Source organism: Mytilus galloprovincialis, chromosome 11 (assembly GCF_965363235.1).
Source record: "Mytilus galloprovincialis chromosome 11, xbMytGall1.hap1.1, whole genome shotgun sequence".
NCBI classification, from domain to species: Eukaryota; Metazoa; Mollusca; class Bivalvia; order Mytilida; family Mytilidae; genus Mytilus; species Mytilus galloprovincialis.
In genome coordinates, this window is record NC_134848.1 from 81,027,653 (window position 1) to 81,046,476 (window position 18,824).

Sequence of the window (18,824 nt, forward strand, 5' to 3'; positions counted from 1 at the left end):
ACCAAATTTTATGCACCAGATGCGCATTTCGACAATACATGTCTCTTCAGTGATGCTCGTGGCCAAAATATGCAAAATTCAAAGCTTATCATATAAAAGATGAAGAGCTATAATCCAAATATTCCAAAAAGTATACCCAAATTCGTGAAAGGAATCAGAGCTTTGCCTAAGGGAGATACATTCCTTAATTTATAATAATTTGTAATATTTTTTAACAGCAAACATTTTTAGGAACATGTATCAACTCATGAAAAATGACAGACTTTGCTTCTAGACACCAGAGTATAAACGATTCCTATATCACAATAACGTTGGTTCTGTTTCAAAGGTTGCCCTCAGTATTTACTGTTAAAACAAACGGACTTCAAAAGCATACTATATATACAAACCGAGCATTCATTATAGAATACTTGATAGATCAACCTAGTGTACGTATTGCATCAGTTACCATTGTTAAGCCCCAAATCAGGCATTTATTATAGAATACTTGACAGATCAACCTATTATACGTATTGCACCAGTTACCATTGTTAAGCCCCAAATCAGGCATTTATTATAAATTACAAATGTGTAATACAGAACAATTTTACATGTCTATGTTTAATATGCCTCAGCAATTCTTGACTTTAACTTCTTGATATTTAACAACGTAAAAGGATTGTGAATATTCTTAAATATAAGCAATACATTTTCATTTATCAACACCCTTCATTAACACTCGTGAAAAAGGCAAAATATTTAAAAACAGTACTTCTAATAAAAAAATATGTTAACGGGTATTACTCGATTTAATTCTTGACTGGGCGGAGTTTAACCGGTTCGATCATTATAAACCAGTGCATGTATAGATAGGTTTTTTAGGATAAACTCATCAATGGTAGGTAATTAAAATCAGTAATAATTATAACAACCATCATCCTTAACAGACACATCTTCAAATAGATTGTCCTTATACAGATTAAAACGTAAGCTCCGCCCGATCAGTTGAAATAATATTGGTAATAAATCACGTTTGAATTTCCCTCGTAGTTTATATTTTTGTTACTTTACTTTATCATTCGAAAATTTCGAGGAACATGTGATCAGTGTGCTGGAGTTTCTTATTGACAACATGTTTGTGTAATTTGGAGACAGATTTTTCAACAATTTGTAGGCTTAATAAGTTTGCCCTTTGTTTTAGTTGGAGTTGATCAGAGTATAGATTGCTATAAAGTGTGTTAAATAGATTGACGTTCGTCTTTTCGTTGTATTGCGTTCTTTTTACAAATGACGGGCACCATCTTCACAATGTTAGGTGAAAAATAGTTAAAACTAATCATTACACAGCGAAGAACATAATGTCTTTTTAAACAAAAATATACATGGAAGTTGGTTAGGATTTTTTTTATTTTACAAATGTATAATTTTAATGTATTTCATATCAGGTCTCCTTCGTGTTACCTACAATGAGACAAAAGACTAATTATAATGTTTCATAGATTTTTTGGACACTATGTATTATAAATCATGTATATCAAAACCTAAGATTAGCATGAAAAGAAAGGGCTCCCTATATTTGTGACACATTGGATGTTGTTGTGTTCAAAATTCTAGTTGTCTAAAGTAAGGTGTTGGTTTTTTTTTTTGTAGATGTATGTATGCATGTCGTTGTGTTTGTGTTTCTGTAACGTTTTGATTTTCATGAATTATTATATTATAATTATAAATCAGGATGTAATATAACTGGTTATTTATCCTCAAACCGATAAAGAATTTCGTATCAAACATGCGACAATAGAATATTACTGTTTCTGATTCTGTGCCTTTATAAAGTGCAATACATCGCATCAATTAGAGACTTCTTAGATTTCATCACTGGAAGCTGCAATTTAAAAAAATAAATGGTTTCATATAGGGAGAAAAATCTTCACACAAATAAAATTGAGAGATCTGCAGTCAATGTCTTTTGTACTGACGTGATTGGTAAATGATTTTGAAATAAGAAGATTTGTTTGTATTATAGTTCAAACAAATTGGATGTAAGCAGCCTTTTACAATGAAAAAAACTTATAGCCAGCTATAAAACGCCACGACATGGGGAGGTTGAAACAATTCAATTGAGAAGTTTAACAGGCTTGAACAATTGACAGTCTCGGAACGATATACTACTGACTTGCAAAATGCTTATATTGAATGTGGCGGGGTTAATAAAGTTTGTATGCGCTGACTCCTTCCCCAATCTAACAGAATCGTAGAAAAAGTCAACACGAGATCAACACCAACCATTATGTACTAATCTGAGAGTACTGACAGCTAGTTAGAAGCTGTTAAGAAATTGTGGCATAGGCGAATATTTCAATACACATCTAACTAAATAAGTTAGTTAAGGTCAGGCATGGGATGATACAAATTTGTAATTGTAATGTATGGAAATGCATTATATTTTTCCAAGTAATTGCATGAAATGTGTAATGCAAAAATTTTGTCATTTAATGTAATTGTATTTTATGCATTATCTTAGTAAAAAGTTGTGTAATTTGATGCATTACATTGCATTAGATAGCATTATTTTTTTACATACCATATATCTTTCACAGATTGTATGAGAATCAGTTAAAGCAGAATTTTGAAATTTCTGGATTAATCAAAAGCATTAAATCATTTGGATTTTGCTTTTTTTTTAACTGAAATACATTACTACAAAAGTGTTGTATTGTTGTTAAGAGAAGAGACCATTAAAGCAGCACTTAGATGATTACATACAGAAATACAATGTACACCCAGCAAAAACACAGAGCGGACGTAAATGGTCCGTATACATCCCATGAACCAAAACAAAACCTACCATTATGTACAGATCTGAGAGTTCCTGCTAGTACTCACAGCCAGTTAAAGTTGTTAACAAATAATGGAAAGATATATTAACCAAAGGCTAACATTTCAATACACATCTACCTAAATAACTTAGTTAAGCATTACATTTTTTTAAGTAACTGCACGAAATGTGTAATGAAGCAATTTTGGCTTTATATGTAATTGTAATTTTTTGCATTACCTGAGTAAAAAGGTGTCTTATTTTGTAATGATTAAATAACAGACAATTCACCATTAATTAGTTTGTATAACGATCCATCACTGAATACCTTGTCATGATTAAATAACAGACACTTCACCATTGTCATTAACACTAATTAGTTTGTTTTAACTATCAATCATGAATACCTTGGCATGATTAAATAACAGACACTTCACCATTGTCACTAACATTAATTAGTTTGTGTAACGATCAATCTTCTCTTCGTTATGACATTTGGTAATAAACTAAGCTCCTTGTTTATTATATAATTCGAGAAGAAAGTCCTCAATAAAGATTTAATTTGGAATTAATGAAACGAATGCATATTAATTACCGTTTACATAAGTTAAAAAACGTTTTATATTTTAACTCTGTTGTTGCTGTTTTGAGAAAGCACTGAATGTATACCTTGAAACCCTAATGATATTAAAATGTAGTTGTTGTAAAGAATATACGTTTTTACTTGTTACTTAAGGGGGTAGACCTTGGTTCAGGGAGATAACTCTTTAAATCAGTCATGCGTTTGTAAAAGTCAAGTTTCGTCAATGAATTTTAAGCATTTCCCTGAAACAGATTGGAAATAATCTATGTATCCAAGAAGCTTAGAACATATTTATGAAAATGGCTGACACAAACGTACTGATGATTTTCAGAGTTATTTCCCCTAAACCTAGGTCTACCTCCTTAAATTTAATAGGTTTACGGAACAGTTATTGCATATGTTAGAAAAGGCGATAATGTTTACTATAGTAACACAAATTTTAAAAGTTTATAGAAACAAATAAAACGTCAATTATCTTCTCAATTACGAAGTGTTTTATTTTAAAAATCCCATTTGCATAAGTTTTCAGTTTATCTATTACATAGTAATGCAAAACAACGCATGGGTATCTATCAAGTTGGATGTAGAAAATGCATACATATGTAACTTCCGATTTTTTTTTAAATTACCACAGACGGAGAACATATATATTAGTCCTTTAATTTTCATGTATATCCTTCCATTATTTGATTCAAGAAAAAATTCCAAAAATGGGTAACAATTGTATCGAAAAGAGAAAATCTAGTGCACCTTTTTTATGTTAGGGCGTTTTTGTCTTTAACACGTACAAAGCAAGAGTATTTGATATATCATCTCGCTTCATATTCTATCATTTTTATATATCAAAGCTACAGGATGACTTTATAACAGGAAAATATCACAATACGAAAAGATTTAATATATGGGTCAAGTGAAATACCTAACTAATAAATCACAAAAACACAGTAGATGTGGTTGAATAGCTATTTTTTTACTAAATGTTCTTGACAACAGTCTATTAAGTTGGATGATGTAAATGCATATCTATAACAAAATATATATGTGTGTGTGTGTGAAAACTAGGGTTTATAATCTTTAACCACTGAAAATGTTAAGTCTGCCCTTCCGAAATCTTTAATTAGAATTTTTTTAAATGTTTAAGAATTTTCGAAAATTCCATCTGACAACCGATCAGTCAATAGTTTTGGATTTATGAGTTTTGAACAGCGGTATACTACTGTTGCCTTTATTTGGTTGAATCAATGCAGACAAGATCATTATCTGATGCTCATAAGCTAGTAGATAAATTTGTCTTTTAAAATACAACTGACATATACGGATAAATTTATCGGTTTTAAAGAGCGAAATTGGCAGCGCGTCATCCCTAGAATGGCTTCGATTTCTACGATTGTGAAAATGAACTGGCGTAAAGGGGAGATACTGTTGACGAAGTAGAATCCTTACTGGTTAGTTTGAGGTTGAATGTCAAAAGCTTAGCTCTAGCAGGGCGAGCTATACTTTTATGTCAGCAACACAAAATTTATATCAATTTGTTGTAGCGTTTTGATTAAAACGAGGATAGATTACTTTAATGTGTCCTTATAGAATAATGTCGTCTTTTCGTCGGTTTGTGTTCTTTTTAATGTCGTGAAAAATCTTCAAAATGTTGAGGTTAATATTATTGAACAGTAATCATGACAAAACCCTAGTGTGTCTGTAATAATGAATTAACATAAAACTTTATCTGGAAAAATATTTATTTAATAAGTTTACAGTTATCAAGCATTTCATATCCGGTCTTCTTCGTACTACCTACAATGAGAAAATACACGAATCAAATTGTTTCATATTTTTTTCGTATAATCTTTATTACAAATGAAAAACTTAGATTGGCAAAAACAAAAAAGTTCACATATATTTGTGAAAAAAGAGATGTCGTTCCTATAAGTAGGTCATATACTTAATCCGATAGTGTATTATGTGTCAAACATTCTACGTAGATTAAAAAAGGTACTTCCAAAAATTATTAATGAAGATCAAACCGGTTGTTAAAAATAGATTTATTGGGTTTAATTTGAGACAAATTCAAGATGTAATAGACTACGCAGACACATACAATATTGAGGGGGCATTAGTTTTTGTAGATTTTACAAAAGCATTCGATTCATTGGAATGGGATTTTATGTTTGGGACATTGAAACATTTTGGTTTTAACGATTCATTTATTAATTGGGTTAAAGCAATGTACACGGATATACAAACATGTGTTATGAACAATGGGTGGGTATCAAACACTTTCAAAAATTCACTTGGAATAAGACAAGGCTGTCCTTTATCGGATCTGTATTTGTTTTGGCTGTTAAAATTATGGCCCAGAGATTAAGGAATAATAAAAATGTAAAAGGAATAAATATAAAATTAGATGGGAAAAGTCATAGTATCAAGATTTCACAATTAGCAGACGACACAACACTTTTTTGCAAGGATAAAAACGATGTGGTAGCTGCAATGAACGAAATAGAAATTTTTGGTTCCTTTTCAGGTTTACTACTAAATAGAAATAAAACAGAGGGATTATGGATTGGGAAATTGAAATCTTGTAAAGATAACATTGTCGGGATTAAGTGGGGAGATAAACCTATTAAAGCTTTAGGGGTGTTTTTCGGACATGACAAAGAAGAATGCAAAAATTTAAACTGGAATGGTAAAATAGAAAAGATGAATAAATTATTTATGATATGGAAAAAACGAAATCTTTCAATTTTAGGAAAAATCCTAATTATAAAGACTTTAATATTACCTTTGTTTACTTTCTTGGGAAGCGTCTGTCTAACTCCAGAAAATTATCTAAAAGAAATAGAAAACAGTAGTACAAATATATTTGGGAGGGAAACCAGACAAGGTTAAAAGAAACATGATGATTGCTCCATATGAGAAGGGGGGTCTAAAAATGGTAGAATTTAAAAGTTATTTTGTGGCTTTAAAAGCATCATTGGTAAATAGATTGGTAAATGGTAAACTTGAGACTTGGAAGCTTATACCATTTAAATACTTAAATGTTTCAAACAATATTTTGTTAATATTTAATATGAATTTTAGTGATATTAAATCTTTAAGATATCTTAAAGATATTCCTGAGTTTTATAAAGAAGTAATAAAGTCTTGGAATTTGACTGGCGGGGGTCAAACAAACCAACCAGACACATTTGTCGATATCAGAAAGCAAGTAATATGGGTAAATAAATATATCAAATTTGGTAATAAACCAATTATATTTGAGAACTGGATTAGGAGTGATGTAATTTACATAAATGATATTTTAGATGATAAAATGTCATTATCGGAAATCTACATTCTAAACAAATTAAAGTACAAAATAAACTGGATCGCCGAATTTCAAAAATTAAAAAAATCTATACCAGCGAAATGGATTCAAGTTGTCCTGAAAGAGAATTCTGTCAAAACTACAGTTAATATTCAGAGAAATAAAATCATATGGAAAAAATAATTTAATCCAGACTACATTATTAACAAATAAAATGTTATATAACTCTTTGATAAGTATAAAACTAGAGTCGTCAATAGGGATAAACAGATGGCTTAGAATCCTACCAATACAAGAAACTTTTAATATGAATACATTGTACAAATTTATTTTATGACTGAAAATAAATTAAAAATATTTAGATGGGAATTATTACATTATATTGTTCCAACTAAAAAACTGTTATTGCAGTGGAAAGTAACTAAGACAGATAAGTGTAATTTTTGTAAGCAAGAAGAAGATTGTGCTCACTATTTTCTGAAGTGTAGATATTTGAATAAATTTTGGCAAAAAATCTATGCACTCTTTAAAAGAAGTAAAATAGATTTTGATATTAAATTGCAACATCTTGTATTTGGATATAAAATTACAGATAGTAAATATTATTTTTTGAATTATATACTAACAGTATTAAGTTTTTCTATTTATAAGTCATACTATGTATCCGAGCAGAGAACAAAAACTGTTGATGTCTTTAGTATTTTTGAAAATGAATTTAATGAAAGCATAGATGCATATAAGTCAAGATGTCCAATGTTATTGTCAATTAGAAAGAATTTTTAGCATTAATAAATCTCTGCATAAGACAACTATACATCCTTTATATTATTTTTTTAAGTTAATAAGTAGAACTAGCTGTTTATTTCCCTGGATAATCAGTGGAGTGTAACAGGGTAAATCAAGAAAAGCTTGGACTCTTGGTGAAATTTGTTACAAGCAAGATTAGATGAATAAATATTATTATGTTGTTAAAAAAAAGCTCATTAATTTAGTTTGTCACAAACATGTTGATTTGTTTATATGACAATAAAGATTATAATATTTAAAAAAAAACATTCTACGTTAAAATGTTGCAATTCTTATTCTTCAAGTGATAGGATCTGGCAACTTTATCAACTATGTATTGATAGGTGTAAGACACCTAAAGACTGCATTTTTCTGCACGGCATCTGATAAATACTTTGTCAAGTTCATTTCGAATTGAAGCTAACGATGCGCATACAACGGTAATACACCTCCATTGAATGATGGAAGTTAGACAAAATAAACCAGAGACATATAAACTTACCTTTTGAATATCTAATAGTAACCTTTACCGCTTGATCCGTATCCACCGACAACACTGCTGCCTCCGCTAACTACGCTGACTGGTCCTGTTACAACACCACCAATTGGACCTCCAATACCACTGATTGGACCAAGAAGTCCACTACTTCCTCCAACAAGACCGCTTACAACACCGATAATACCTCCACCACCAATTATACCTGCGCCTCCAATGGAAGCACCGTAGTTTTGGTTGGTGACCCACCATGGCAATAAGGAACAACAAGTATTTAAACTACCTGGAAGGAGTGGTGCCAAGTTACAGTTCTTGTTAAGTTTAATCTGTCCTGGGGCATATTTCAAACTACATGTGCACCATGGTTGACCTCCACCGACAAGTCCTGGAAATAAATCAAAATACATAAATGACAAGATTTGCTGTTGCCATGTACACTGATGTAAACTACATCGTCTTATAGGCGAGTTACTTTAACCGTGAAATTAAATTTTTAATGCACCTACCTAACACACGGCTAAATTATATATCATTTGAAAGTTACAAATCTGTACTATATGTTTTGCCCGGTTGTAATCGTACGGTGCAATTTCCGTCAAATGAAGATCAAAGGCCAATGACGAATAAGTGCATATTTTCTAAGATTTCAGCTTGATTACATAATATGACTTTTATATACTTAATTCTCATATGCAAACAATTTAAACTTTTAGCAGAGAGATTAACAGTCATTAATCAAATGCATTTTAATATATTTAAAGCGTGTTTTTGATAGACAGCCCATTTTTTCTGAAATTCGAGTAAAAGTTAATAAAATGTGCAAAAACACAGTTTGATTCTTTCTGGTGCAACTGCTAATCGCTTTAAACTAAGTAAAACCCTGTAATGACTATCAAAGAAGTTTGTGACATCATAAATTTCCTAAAATTATGCTTACTTCTAATCAAACAGCAAATCAAAACAATTCATACAGTTGCCCCAAATACCGCCATCTGCGAAAAACAGCTTTTAAGCATTTCTTCCAATTTAAACAGTGTATGTGGTCAAAATAAGATTTAACAAACAAATTCTAAAGAATCTGAAAAATTCAAAGTAATAAAATATATGTGTGCGAAGCATACTATTGCTTGAAATAAAAGGGGCGAAACTAAGAGATTGAATCTGCATTGAAACTACCCGACTGAAATGAACATCTTTCGACTTTTCTAATAGTTTGATTTGTAGCTTCATTATAAATATTGATGTAGTAAAAAGACCTTTTGTTTATTTAATGTGAACCATAAAAAAAGAAATTGACAATCTAGACAAAAATAAATAGAAAATTAATTGATGAAAATTGAAATGTCAAAGAATTAAAAAACCAGGAAACAAATTATAAAACTTTACTTCTTGATTGATTAAATTGCGTTGTTCATTGTTTAAATGCATTAATTCAGCAAATAAGAATAATGTTAATGGCTGTGGCGTTTTCCGTATTGATAATATACAGATGAAAATGGTCATCTATATATGTACCTGTGTTTAATCCTCCGATCAATCCTCCTAATCCTCCTAATCCACCATTGTTAAGCAGAAATCCACCACCACTGACAATTCCACCAGATCCGCCAATAATTGCACCACCGCCAATGACTGAACCACTAGTGATAACTCCACCATCAACAAGTCCTCCTAAATATGGACCCCCTTTGCCAGATGCCGAAACGTATCCAACAATTGAAACTAGAAGTAGAGTTAACACTGACATGGTGTATAATTGACCTGTAGAAGATGTGAAGTAATAATCGGATATGCTGGCCTTTTATACTACTCGTTTTGCAAAGTGCGTAAGGCATTGCCTACAAAAAAAGTACTTTGATATATTATGAAAAATCGGATTTTTAAATTGTGGTTTAAATTAAGGCATTTATCATCGACATATGGTGATTAAGTGGTTTAGTTTTTTTTTTTTTTTTTATTGCTGGACGAAGTCCGATACAAAGATATATGATTCAATTAGGTCAAGGGATATACAAAAAAAATATTGCTGATGTAAGACATTTGAACAGATGATAAATGCAATCGTTTCATTTTCACTATTACATCAGAATATATTGATAGTTTTTGTTATGGAAGCAAACATGTCATCTCATGATTTTTTCAGTTTTAAATAACACCTTCATACACAAATGCCATATTGTTTATGATTGGTATTGAAGTTTGAATAGGAGAGCGAAGTGATTGCAGCGCAACAATATCTTGGCTAAAACTACGACAATATACACACAATGATTGCTTCTTTACAGTACTTGATACTAGAGTTACTAGACAAATAATTCAACAATGCTGAGTCTGTTTATATTTCAATTCACCAGTAATATGTTCTTGTAACTTATGATATACTTATGCATGGGATTCTCACAATGTATAATTATGATCAGTGGGTATTGAAGCAAAAACATCATTTTTATTACAAATTTTGAAATGCAGCGCGTCTTTTTAGGTGTGTGACACATTTATCTTGATTCAATACACAATACACAAATAAAGGAAACAGTAGTATACTGCTGTTCGAAATTTATAAATCCATTGAAAAAACTAATTCCGGGTTACAAACTAAAACTTAGGGAAATACATCAAATATAAGTGAAGAACTACGACACACAGAAACACAACACTAAACTTAAGTGGAATTAAGTACGACAGTCAAAATTATAATGCAATTATTTTGTAACAATTGTTCTGATTGGATAATAGCAAGCGTAAAATTCTCTATCTCCTTGTCTGTAACTAAGGAAGCCGACATTTTGAATTTCGGAATGTATTGACATGTTATTTCTACAATAATAAACAAAAAACTCACTTGTTGCGCCTAAAAATCTTCTTTTTATCAAATTTTATTACATTCTGAAGCGGCACAGAAGCCAGAAAACGTCCGATGTTTATGTTTGACGCCAGAAGCATACCTATGACGTCACCTAGTGTAGGGACCAAAGAACATAACATCTTTTCGCGGAATTTTCATTAATGAACATTTTACACTGAAATAATGATGGAAATTTAATTATAAACTTGTTTTACATTAGAATAGAGATAACTGTATTATATTTGAAGCTTTGCGGACGTCCATCGGTAGTTTTAATGTCGCAAATACCCGTTTACCTGTCTCCGCTCCGCGTCGCAAGGTAAACTAAATTTGCGACAGTAAAACTACCGATGGACGTCCTTAAAGCTTCAAATACAATACAGTTATCTCTTAATTAGACTTTGTTCACCCAACAATCATAACATGCATAATGGCTGGTTTTGTGAAACCCAGGCCCTAACTATCGTGACTAATGAAATTAATATACTAGGTTCAACTTGTATCTCCCTCGTGCAAAGCTTTGATTACTTTCACGGATTTTGATATACTTTTGGGACCTTTTGGATTATAGCTCTTCATACTTTATATAAACTTTGGATTTCAAATAATTTGGCCACGAGCATCACTGAGAAGACATGTGTTGTCGAAATGCGCATCTGGTGCAGGAAAATTGGTACCGTTAATGTTATTTCAAACATTCAATAGTAAATCTTTATATATATCAGCGGTTTGTATATATATCATTGTTTTGATACCCGTTTGTTTTGAACAGTAAATACTTACAGCAAATTTTGAATCACAACCATAGTAGTTCTTTCAAAAGTAATCGTATATACTCTGGTTTATAGAAGCTAAGTCTGACATTTTTAATGATTTGATACAGTGTCCAACAAATGTTAAAAGAAGAGCACATTAGCACATTAACACACTTTTGTAACATTTGACAATTTTTTTTAAGAGTAAATGAAGCCGAATTTTCTCAAAAGGAATACAATTTTTGGATTACATCAGGAAAGTGTCTCTGATCATTACAGATGTTCGTGATATGTTCTATAAAAAAACTCATTTATCATGTAATGTCTAAGGTCAGCAATTGTCTATCGTATATATTAAACATTGTTCACCGCTTATCAATTTTGACACTTATTCCTTACGTTTTATGATTTATAAAGTGTAAAGGGCAACGACTTCTATTCTGCCAAAACTTACAATTGAATGTACAATTATTTACACAATATTTAGTAATGCTTAAAGAAGTCGTGATAGCAGGTTGTCGGAACACGAGCTCCAGTAAATAGGGCATGTAGACGTAGTAAATAATCTAAACAGGTACACGATATTATTATTGGTAAGTTTCATGGGTTATTTATCAAATATTTAACTTAAAGGTGTATGAGCCAATGCTTGTACTTTATAATCATGAACTAAACATATTTATTCTAAAAACAGTTATTGGCATGACACGGGTTATGTTCTTCTCATATATGTATATTCCAGCAGCACCTGCATACGGGGTATATATCTCCCAATTGATACGATATTCCCGTGCTTGCATTTCCTATCATGATTTTCTTGATAGAGGGTTACTGCTCACAAGGAAGCTATTAAACCAAGAGTTCCAAATGGTGAAGTTGAAATCATCCCTTCGTAAATTTTACGGACGCCATCACGAGTTGGTTGACCGTTATGGAATAACCGTTTCACAAATGATATCGGATATGTTCCTTACGTCGTAACTACAATCCCCTTCCCTTTCATGAATTTGACCTACCGAATTAGACTATTTACCGGATTTGTAATCACATAAGCAACACGACGGGTGCCGCATGTGGAGCAGGATCTGCTTACCCTTCCGGAGCACCTGAGATCACCCCTAGTTTTTGGTGGGGTTCGTGTTGTTTATTCTTTAGTTTTCTATGTTGTGTCATGTGTACTATTGTTTTTCTGTTTGTCTTTTTCATTTTTAGCCATGGCGTTGTCAGTTTGTTTTAGATTTACGAGTTTGACTGTCCCTTTGGTGTCTTTCGTCCCTCTTTTATGATGGTATGATACTAAACCCCTAACGGGAAGGATTGTGCCTGATGTTCATATGATGAAATCATAATCTTTCAGTCAGTTTAATTGAAGTCTGGAGCTGGCATGTCAGTTAATTGCTAGTAGTCTGTTGTTATTTATGTATTATTGTCATTTTGTTTATTTTCTTTGGTTACATCTTCTGACATCAGACTCGGACTTCTCTTGAACTGAATTTTAATGTGCGTATTGTTATGCGTTTACTTTTCTACATTGGTTAGAGGTATAGGGGGAGGGTTGAGATCTCACAAACATGTTTAACCCCGCCGCATTTTTGCACCTGTCCCAAGTCAGGAGCCTCTGGCCTTTGTTAGTCTTGTATTATTTTAATTTTAGTTTCTTGTGTACAATTTGGAAATTAGTATGGCGTTCATTATCACTGGACTAGTATATATTTGTTTAGGGGCCAGCTGAAGGACGCCTCCGGGTGCGGGAATTTCTCGCTACATTGAAGACCTGTTGGTGACCCTCTGCTGTTGTTTTTTATTTGGTCGGGTTGTTGTCTCTTTGACACATTCCCCATTTCCATTCTCAATTTTATTAATTGCAATATTTGTTTTATTTTCTTTACAATTTATACCTTATGTGTGTCTTTAGTTATACTACAGCCATCTTTTTACTGTTTAACTTAAATAAACTTATAGGGGATATATAAAAGTTCATACTTGGCACTTATCGTTATGTGACAATGATAACAAATTGTAAGATATTAGCAGTGCTATAACCATCCTTTAAACGGCAAATTAGTATATAAAAATGGAGATTATTTTCAAATAATTTAATTTTGGATGTAACGCGTCTTCTGATTGGCTGACGTTATTTTGTTATCACCCCATAGACATAATTTAGTCATGTGACCGTGACGTCATCAACGTTTTTTCATGGTTTTCTACGGTTTAAAATGGGATTTAGAATTAAATTATAAGAAATGACTGTAATATTTTTTTCTGTCTATTCGTGAATTCTGTAAATAACATAAAAAATGTGGTGCACACTGTTAAATAACCTGCTACGCGCGTTATTCAGTTTGCATCAAATTTTTTATGTTATTTCCTCATAGACAGAAAAAAATAGTACAGTCATTCCTTAATTGCATATAAGGTAGTACCCAACACTTTCACTAAAATTAATTTGGCTCGTTTAATTTTTATTAAATTTTGACAAATTATTTACTTTGACCCTTTAACAAAAATATAAAAATTTCAAAAATTTTGAACTATCCATTTTATCAGAAAAATTACACTAGTTATATAGCAGTTTGAAATTTTATTTCCGTTATGTCTTTGTATTCAAATATTACCTTCATATAAATAATCATATTGTTGGAATGGCAGCTATGCCATTGCACCAACAAGACTGTTATGTATCTATATTACTTTCTTCGTCTTACTAATGAATGTTCCTTGGTAACATCACGTGGTTCTATTTCTTTTCTGTGAAAGACATATGAATTTGTTCTGTGTGTCATGTATTATCCATTTTTGTGGTGGTGTACAGTGGTTTTGTAAGATATCGAAAAGATTGTTTGCATAGGAATTCAAACAGTTATTTTGGCTTTTGGAAATGACCCTGTTTAACCTAACAATTTGTATTGTAAGTGTCATATCCACAGGAATGTGTGAGCATCTCTTTTATAACCGCAACAGAAATTGTTTGATCCTCGTGATGCTAAAACCGATTCTTATACGTTGACAAAATACTAAATAAAGGCAACTGTAGTATATCTCTTTTCGAAAGTCATAAAAAGAGAGTACACAAATCCGGGTTACAAACTAAAACCGAGTAATCACATCAACTATAAGAGGAGAACTACGAAACAACAGAAACACTGACTTGCAAAAAAAATCCTTAGCTAGGTTAAAAAAAAATCTTGAAGATTTGCATCCAAAATGAGCAATAACCGGTGCATTGGCAATGTAAGTGTCTCCTGCTTTCGCCGACCACAGAACTAGCAGTCACATGTGAATTCAATTACCGAACTTCTACAACAGAATTTAAATTGACATGCTCGCATACAACTGTTGCAGTAATATACAAATAAGAATTCAGTTCCTGTCCTCTTTCTGATTTCTTAGGAAATTCTTTTATTTCATATGTACAGTAAACATTTTTTTTTTGCTCACTGAATCATCGTTTATACCTACCTTATCATTGACAGGATTGCATCGTGAAATTATCTATTTATTAACAAAAATAGAAGACCCAGTATGCGGCTTTCTTTTGTCATCACAAGGCGAATAGGGTATACAAACCAATCTCATTATTGTCAAACATAACACTGAGCTATTTTTCTTTAGATATTTGTTTAAAATTACCATATTTCGAATTCACTATTCAGTGTTAAAAAACAGGCAAAAATGTATCTACCTAGTCATTATAAGTTTAAGAGAATTCGACATTTATAGTTTTAACCAGAATATATACTGTAGGTGTAATTACGAAGGTAACTTTATTATATACATATACATTTTATTTGTTATGTGTATGAGTAGATTTAGTATGTTCTGTTCATGTAGTTTATTTTGTATTATTAACTGCAGTTGTGCTTTTTGAGCAGTCAAATTGCATTTACCGTATATTCATATGTGATTTACAGTCACTGACCGTTTATCGCCTTGTGTATGACGTTGACAATGCATTTCCGTAGAGTTTTTTTTATGACGTTAGTAAAACATTCAGGTTCGCAGAAATTTTACGTCTTCCGCTCAAATTTAAGAAATTATGGTTTATTACTTTTTACCCTTAATACTTCATTTAGGACAGTTCTAAGAGTTGCAGTATATGAAGAATAACCATACATTGTCTCGAAATATAAATTTTATTTGTACTTGGCTTGAAAAAAGGTAGAAATACTGTGATATATGGATGAACAATGTTCGTGTAAGATATTTTTCTATGTTATGTTAATTTTTATAATTAAGGTCTTTCCTCTACGCGAGGAAAGACCTTATTGTTTTTCTTTTGGTTTTTTTTTTCTTCCAAAATTCTTTTTACATGGCCTCCCCCCGTTTCTATTGGAGTTATCAACACCAAATATGGACCATCGGTAGACCTCATCATGAAGTATTACCAAATGAAGTGTGTAGGATTTCATCACCCCCTTTAGGAGTTATTTTACTTTTATTGGGTTTTTTTTTATATGCCCCCCCCCCCCTTGTTGTTTTTGAAGATATCATGACCTTATTTGAACAATAGTTAGATCTCATCATGATGTGTTACCATGTGAGGCTGCTAAGGATTTCATCATTCCCTATGAGAGGTATGTCCCCTTGAAGCAATTTCTTTCTTTTGCATTTTTCTCAAAAAGTATTTAAGATAGAATCGATTTGAAAACGGCAACATGTACAAGACAGACCAGATGGTTATGTTAATAAACATATACAATCATGTTGTTGTTAACACTTATAATGAGTTATTTCCCTTGAAAAAATATACACAATTTTTGAAAAATTGTATCTCGAGAACCGGAAGTCGTAAAGACGTGGGACCTACACCAATAATCTTAAGTTCATGTGACCTTCAATTTGCACCCAAGGTCAAAGGTCACGGAGTGAAAAAAAGCAATTACGCTGCAATTTCAAGCTTACATATTAAGAAAACGATAAGAGTTTGCTACATACTTACAGCGTATAAAATGTTCCTCTCGACGAGCTCTAAATTTTATACCTGAGCTCAAAAGTGTCCGATTGTCTGTTCAAAAGTTACGACGGGATGATTCTTAAAAGTATAAAATTTGTGTTATATCTTTTTAATGGAAACAGTTATCAACCTACTATAAACTGCAAAAATGATCAGTAGTTTAAGACCTTCAATTTGAGGTCAAGGTCAGATCATGATGAAATTTTACCTTGACCTTCAAAGTGTATTATGACCTTGACCTTGTGATATTTGAAAGGTCAAGTGGTCCTTAATTGAATGTCTCTATGACGTCCGGTTCTCAAGTTTTGTTTTGCATCATATATGTGATGATTCATTTTGACCTTGATGAACCTTGAAACTGTCCCAAATTTTTTTCTACAATGTTGTCCTTCAACTACAGATCATTTATCATTTAACAGATTTGAGATATCTATTGTCGTTTTAGAGATAATGCAGTTTAAAATTTTGCGAGCGGAGCCATGTATTTATGAATCAACAACAGTTACCACTTAAAATGTTTTAGATATTGAAGAGGTTAACATAGTTATATGTTTGACCAAATATCAAAAACATTCCATGGAAAAAAAACCACCAAAAAATCAATTTGAAATTTTCATGTCTTGCATTGACTTTGTAAGTTGCATAAGTTCTATTTATATAATTGATATTGCATCATTTTTGGCACTTTGTCAAATGGGGTCATCGGATACATGAAATGAAAGATAATCAAGTCTACATTACATATATCATACATCCGATCTCGAAAATTTAGGCGGGTGGGGTCATTAACCTCCTATGTGCCATAGGGCCGATTTGGCCGATCTTGTTATGCTTCCTTTGAGTGCCAAAGATCGGCCCAGCCAAATTTTTGAATTTGGTTTAACGTCACAAAGTATATGACGTCACAGTCAAACATACGGCAAGCCACGCTGTCAAAATTGCCGCACCGGGATATCAGCCAATTTGGTTCCGTGTGTTTCCACCAGAGGCAGAGCAGAACTCGCCATTTCACGGAGACGCATCTGGACCAATCAGGATGCCAGCAAGAGATTCACCTCCTATCCTGTACTTTTATCTACTCATTTCATTGGACCTGATGAAAGAATTTGTGAAGCAAACAAACAGGTACAAATTTTGAAAGATTTTTATTCAGAGATTTTTATTCTTATTATTCACTTTTCACCGATTTCTAGTTTCGGAACCAAAGGGAAAGTTTATTGCAGGAAAAATGATCATTATTTTTTAATTATTGATAATAAAAAAAAACAAACACAAACACAAGGACTAAGTCAATGAAAACAAAAGTTTTTTCACGGGAAGAACGAGTGATAATATTCCGATAAATTGAATAAAATATGTTTTTGGATGGGTTTTCACTTATATGACAACATAGAATAATTTGTGTCAGCTAAAATTATTCTTTTATTAAAGATTCTTTTTGAAGGACATAAAACTTGGCAAACGGGAAAGACGTTTGACATTAGGATTATTTCCTCCGGGCATACATGTAGGCTTAAAAAGGTGCTTTTTCTAAAAAAAAATATACTTAATTGAACATGAACTCTCAATTACAATCATTACAACTTTCAGATATGCTTCAGACCTGTATGACAGAACTGACTCCAGACTGGTAGATTTTCCAGGAAATGTCAGTGGAGAAAAGAAGGAAAGCTAACAATTTCCGAGTTCAAGGCTTTTTAGGCATCCTTTTCAATATGGGATTAAATAGGAAAAGTTCCATAAAAGAGCCCGCAATCGGTTTCAAAATGTTTTGAGATTCTTACATATTATAGACTGTAAAAAGATCCCGGCAAGAAATAACCAAAACTACAATCCGGCTTCAAGAATTAAACAATTAATTGACTTTGTAAGTCGTAAATTTCTGTATTACTATAGACCGAGACGGGAGTTGTCAGTTGACGAGACGTTGGTCGGAACAAAGGGTAAAACGGCAATGTTGCAATACATTCCGAGCAAAAGATCCCGCTTCGGAATAAAATTCTGGGTTCTCGCGGAGGATGTTACGGGGTACGTTTTACAAATGAACATTTATCTCGGCAAAACTTTTGAACCCGCTCTCCCTGCTGGTATATTACAAGGAACAAACGTGGTAATTAAATTGTTACAATCTGCTGATCTGCTTAATAAATGGTATCATGTTTTTACGGACAATTTCTTCTCATCCTTAAATCTTGCAAGAACACTCCTTGTTAAGAGAACCCACCTTACAGGCACTTTACGAAAAAATCAACCTATGCCTAACATGATTAAGAACGCTAATCCCGATCCCGAACAGACAACTTA